Source organism: Papaver somniferum, chromosome 10 (genome assembly GCF_003573695.1).
Source record: "Papaver somniferum cultivar HN1 chromosome 10, ASM357369v1, whole genome shotgun sequence".
Classification (NCBI taxonomy): Eukaryota; Viridiplantae; Streptophyta; class Magnoliopsida; order Ranunculales; family Papaveraceae; genus Papaver; species Papaver somniferum.
Window position 1 is genome coordinate 128,246,834 of NC_039367.1, and position 6,292 is coordinate 128,253,125.

The window sequence follows — 6,292 nt, forward strand, 5'->3', positions numbered from 1 at the left end:
TTTTATGAATTTTAGATTTTATGGAATGGGTAAAGATTTTGTGCTCACCGTTTGAAATTTTTGATGGAAAACAAATGGGTGAACCGGATAAAAATCATGCCGGGTCAATTGGTTCACCGGTTGGATCGTCCCGTTCACCCGATTCGATGATTTTTTTAACAGATTATTGAGTCACTATTGACCCAACCCACCTTTTTAACTGGTTCGCTGGTTCATCGGTTGGACCGGCCGGTCATGTACGGTTTTTAAATATTGTGTAGAACAAATAAAGTGGGTAAATGACCTCATGGAAACGGAGTTGATGCTCCCACATCCATTACATGAGTAGTTGAAGCCATATATATATATATATATTCATATAAATTAGAATTTTATTAGCCTCAAGGAATTATATGGCTGCTTTTCCTGTCTAGTAAAGAAATAATCCAAGGAGAAAAATTACAATACTCTCCGATAGTAAGTTTATCACATCTAGCTTTTTCCAGATTTGAGTCAGCTTAGTTGTTACGATTTCTCCTGACATGTGCATTCCAAAACTAAAAATTTAGTAAAAAGTTGTTTTATTTCTCTAAGGAATTTTCTGTTCTCCCAATTGACTGTAAGAATGTTTGCGTTGATAGAGTAAAAATACTTTTACATATGTTTCTATATGAATCTTGTTAATATTCATTGACTTAGTTCACGTAAGTGCTTCACGTACTGCCATAGAATCCCCAGTCTCAAGGTTTAAGATCACATTTACGTATGAACACATAATACCTCCACATTCACCTATAGAATTGCATAAAACCAAACTAGTACCAAGATTGTTTGTTAAGTAATCAAATGAAACATCAATATTTATTTAAATTTAAATTTAGGTTGAACCAAAATAGTATGAGTATTCCTATTATGACTGGATATGGTTAGTTCAAAGCTTATAGTGGGTGGGCAGGTGGTATAAGGTTTCTTCATTGCAGTTGCAAATGTTCCAGGTGGTATAAGGTTTTTTCATTGTAGTTACAAATGGTACAAGTAGTATAAGGTTTCATTTGTTCAAAGCAATTCCAAAATGATCACACTCCAATGACATGTGATATAAAATTTCTTCGTTGCAGTTATAAATGCTGCAATGAGTTTCAATAGCCGTATAGAAATGAAGCAAACTTATTCTTGTTGGGACAATGCCGTTAATGCATTTCCATATAAACATCTTGACCCCACATGGCATGTGTATTTTCCATAGAACATTCACACCTTCTTAGGCACAAAATCATTAATGGGTGCAATATTGAATATTTTTTCTACAACTAAAATCACCATCTTTAGTTGGTTTCCAGATAATATACCTTCTTCTGAATGAAGAAATTAGCATCCTTGTGATTTTACTGATTATTCACAACCAAAAAGAGTATTAAGTAAATTAAGATTCCAGCAATTTAAGTTTGGAATCAACCACACGAATATACTCACATTGAAGTTTACTTAAAGTTACAGGGTTTAACAGATTATCCAGGTTTAGAATCCATTTACCAATCCAAATTCTAGCTTTCTTGTAGTTATTAACGTTCATGCAATAGTTTTGTCGGATTACTCAAAGACCCAACTCGGCTGAAATATGAATGAATTCTTCATTCTTGAGGTATTTAGCTTTTAGTACTTGAACCATAGATGATTAGACTGAGTACATATTCTCCATGCCAGTTTGGTTAGTATAGCTTGACTGAGCATTTCCAAGCCCGTGAAAGCTAGACCTCTTAACTGTTTTTGTTTTCCTAATTTGTGCCAAGTAATAAAATTGCCACATATATGTTGGATTTGTAACCCCATAAAAACTTTATCTGAAGTGAAATTATGAGATTTTTTTGGCATTTCAGATATGCTTAATTGATACAAGAGACTGAATTGAGTACAACTTTACCATTATTGTTCTACTAGCTTGATTGAGACTCTTGGATTACCAGTTAGCTAATCTTTTTTTTCAAATGTCATAATAACTTCGTCAAAAGATTTCATTTTAGACCTGACAATACAAAAAAATGATCCCAAGTACTTCTTCTTCTTGTGCATATGTTTAACTCCAAGAATATTACTAAGGGTATCAAAAGTGTCTGGATCTATGTTGTTACTGAATAAAATTTAGAATTTATCAAAATTAATGACCTGACTAGATTGAAAGCTAAAATCCTGCATTGCTTGCAGAAGGTTAGTCACACTAGTTAAATTAAAAATCAAACAATCATCTGCAAACACCAAAAGATTAATAGGAAAAATTCCCCTAGTTGCAGTTATGCCGATTGTTTTAGTTCCACGAGACTCTGTGATTGTCCTAGAAAGCCATTACATAGACAAAATAAATAACTAAGGGAACAAAGGGTCCCCTTTCCTTATTCCTCTAGTTGGATCAAATTCATCACGTGTAGAGCCATTTAGAAGTACTAATAAGGAAGTAGTACTAATACACTGACTTAATAACTAGGTCAAGTCTGAGAACCCAAAACTTCTGAGAACCTTCAGAAGAAATTTTAATTCCGGCTTATCAAAGGATTTACACATATCCATTTTGAGATCTAGCGAACCACCTTCGCCTTATTTCATTCTCATAGTGTAAATCAGCTCATGAGCAATAATGATACTGTCACTGATGAGTCTTCCATAAATATAAGCAGCTTGGTAATAAGGACATAATTTTCCGCATTAAAGGCTTTATATTTTATTAACTAGAATCTTAAAAACATTCTTATAAGAAGCATTACACAATCAAATAGACATGAAATCAGAAGGATTACTGGGTTAACTTTTCTTGGGTATCAAAGAATTATAAGTTTTATTCATTTGCTCGTGGACATACTTACTATAAAAAACTGCTTAACCATATTACACACCCTAGCACCAACAATATCCCACCGAGTTTTATAAAAACTAGCTTGGAATCCTTATAGACCTGGAGTAGACCGACTTTTCATCTCTTGAGAGTGACATTTGTCTCATCATTAGAAGGATATGCTAGATGCATACTATTATCATCTTCGGTGATAATGATGGGAAGCGGGTTGTAATGTCGTTTTCCAATGGAGGACAAGAAAAAAAAAATTATTTCTTGAAAATGATTAGTAAGTAGAGTACAAAGATCCTCTACATAATGCAACCAAATATCATGTTTACTTCTTAAAGAATAAAAATTACATCTGGTTTTATTTCTGTTGGTCAAAGTGCGAAAATACTTTGTATTGTTATCCATATATTTGATGAGATTGTCCTTTGAATCTGCTTGTGAAACTCATGTTGAATTTGATGCCAATTATTGAGTTCGTAACTCATCTCATAAGTTTTGTGGTTATTATTTTTTTATTTTTTTTGAGAATGTGGTTGAACTTGAATGACAGTGGTTCTACATGTTATCTATATTTTGATTAATATCACCAAAATTATTTTTATTCCACTTTGATAAATATCTCTAGTAGTTTGCCTCTTTTTAGTAAGCTAAGCCGGTGAACCGACCATTCAACATCCCAAGCTTTAGCAATCTCCATTACTCAACTTTTATCATGTAACTAAGTAAGGAAAAACTTAAATGGTTTCCACAACTTTGGTTGATCATACTCAGAAATGAGCATAGTAAGGCTATGATCACTTTCAACTTGATTTAAATGCCATACTTTAGAATGGATTGAAGTATTCCGATCACTATTACCAAGTGCCAAATCAATTCTAGACATTTTCTTACCGGTACCTAAGTGTGCTAGTCCAGGCATGACCTTTGCCAACATAACCAATATCCTCTAAACAAATAAAATGAAGTATTCAATTGATCTAACCATCATTGGAAGAAGCAGCATCTTGATTATTATCCATAAGATAAATATTAAAATCCCCAAGAAGTACACACGACTAAAAAACATTATGCCTCAGCTCACTTGATAAATTCTACCGACTTTTCATTTTACTATAAAGACAATAACCTTACACAAAAGAAGTAACCAAGATGGCTTACTAGGATCACCCTGAACTAAGGCATGAATCATGTTATTTTCACAACTAATTATCTCACAAGAAAATTCATTTTTCCATTAAAAAAACAAGTCCCTGAAAGACCTCCCGACCGCGAAAATTTAATTTTGCGGAACTAAATGGAGCTAGAAGAGGTTTCAGTTTATATTCCTCAAATTTGGTCTCACACAAAAATATTATATCAGGATTTTGGGTTTCTAACCGACTCTCTTAAGTGATTCTTAGTGGAAAAACTTTCGCTCCAAACATGATTAAGTGACCACTTTGAAATATATAGATCAGATTTGTGAGGAAGGATCCATGGACACTCTTAGATGGACAAGGTCGGACAAGATTTGCGCCATTTTCTCCGCAAAACCCAAATGATAATGAATTTAAGTCTAATATTTTGATGGTATATTCTTCTTATAAGACTCTACATTCGTACAAAAAATGAGCACAATTCGAGATGTATAAAATCACCATATACCCCTTTGAATATCAGCCGTTCAAAATTAACGGTTGAAATTAATACCTTTAGAAAAATTCCACAACTAAAAAGATAAGTGTCGAAAAGAATACTCTATAAATGGGAAACAATAACTTTACTGTTAAAGGGTCCATTCCCATGGGTGTGCGGTCCAAAAACGGAAGTCTTTGGTTTTCCCTTTTCCATATATACAAAGGATATTATGTATCCATGTAACCATAGAACTCATATCAATAGAATTCTTCTCATTCTCTACTTATTTGTCTCATTCTTTATAATTTACTGCAAAACGTTATCATGCACGAAGCTATACTGCAGAGCTAGATGGGATCGATTGATTATTTTTTTTCTTCTACATAGATGATTTACATCAACGCAGTTATACAAGAATTGTCAAACTAATGCTGAAATCACTGGAATCAAATTAGCTAAGTTGGGTTTATTTTTTCCTATGATTTTGATCTTGGCTATCTATGGTTTTGATTTTGGCATAGCCGTCAAATATATATGTGACTATGTGTAGATTAAATCCGATCTTTGATTTGATTTGTGAATACATTTTATAATGCAAATACATCGCATCTTATAATACTAATATATGCGGTATATGTTTATGCTGTGATGTAATCACGTATACTAATATATTCGATGTATGTTTATGTTGTGATCTAATCACGTCGGTGGGAAACCACATTTCCGTCGTCGGTGGGAAATACCTGTGAAGGAGAAAGCAAAAGTAAATCTGCTGAAAAGGCCGATCCAACCCGTTCCAACTCGGGCTATCCAACCCGGCCTATCTTGTTCCTCCTGTTCCAATTCGGGTCTGTCCTATTCTAATTCGGGTCCTCCTGTTTCCATTTAAACATCAGAACGAGAAGCAGGCTGCAGGTACTCCTAAATCCTTCTTTAGTTCGGGTCCTCCTGTTTACAAATGCAATCAAGTAATTTCCTATCACGTGTTATTATCCCATGATAGGTTTTGTCTTGTTTTTGATCATTATCTTAATATGAATCGTAATGCCATTCTCAAAAGGGTATGTTTGCCATGTAGGAGTATTAATTTTTGATTATTCTTAGATCCAACATTTATCATGCTTTGTCCGTTTTTGCTTCATGTCGTCGTGTGATTTCATTTTTATTATTTAATCTTCATTAAGCTCTTGTGAATTAATTGTCCGTTACATTAATTGTTGTACTACCTGTGAATGAGATTGTCAACATTTATGCTCTTGTGAAAAAAGAAAATGAAAAGGTGTGCTCGGGTCTCGGATTGAAAAATGCCAACTGATACGATCGTATCACGCGGCTAGGATTTAGAAATATAATTCTGCATGCAGATTAAACGATTGGTAAATCATTAGACCCTAATGACATATTTGGGCCCGTTCTTACTATTTGTTATGTCTGTTTTCTTATTGGGTCACTGTTTAAGCATGTCCAACACCTATTTTTCTCCGCTTGTTGTCTATAAAAACATGGGATGTGGTTTAAGCCCATATCATGTAAGAAGTCAAGGCGACCTTCACACATTGACTTTGATAGTTGACCCAGAATGTTACTTTAGATTTTACTGTGATCTTTGGTCGGGTTATGACTGTTGGCCGGTGAAGTTATATTGAATACATCTCCAGTACCGTCAAGAAAATTTGGTTCCTAAAAATCTAATTTGATGTAACTGTCAGAGTCAAAAGATATGCTGCAAATTGGCACATGCATCCCAACTTTTGTGGAAAAACTCGCAAAAGATGGTATGAGTCAGATTTTTTTCTTCTTCCATCTTTCTACTTTATTTGTAATACTAACGAACAAGTATATATTAAAGTATGCAAACAA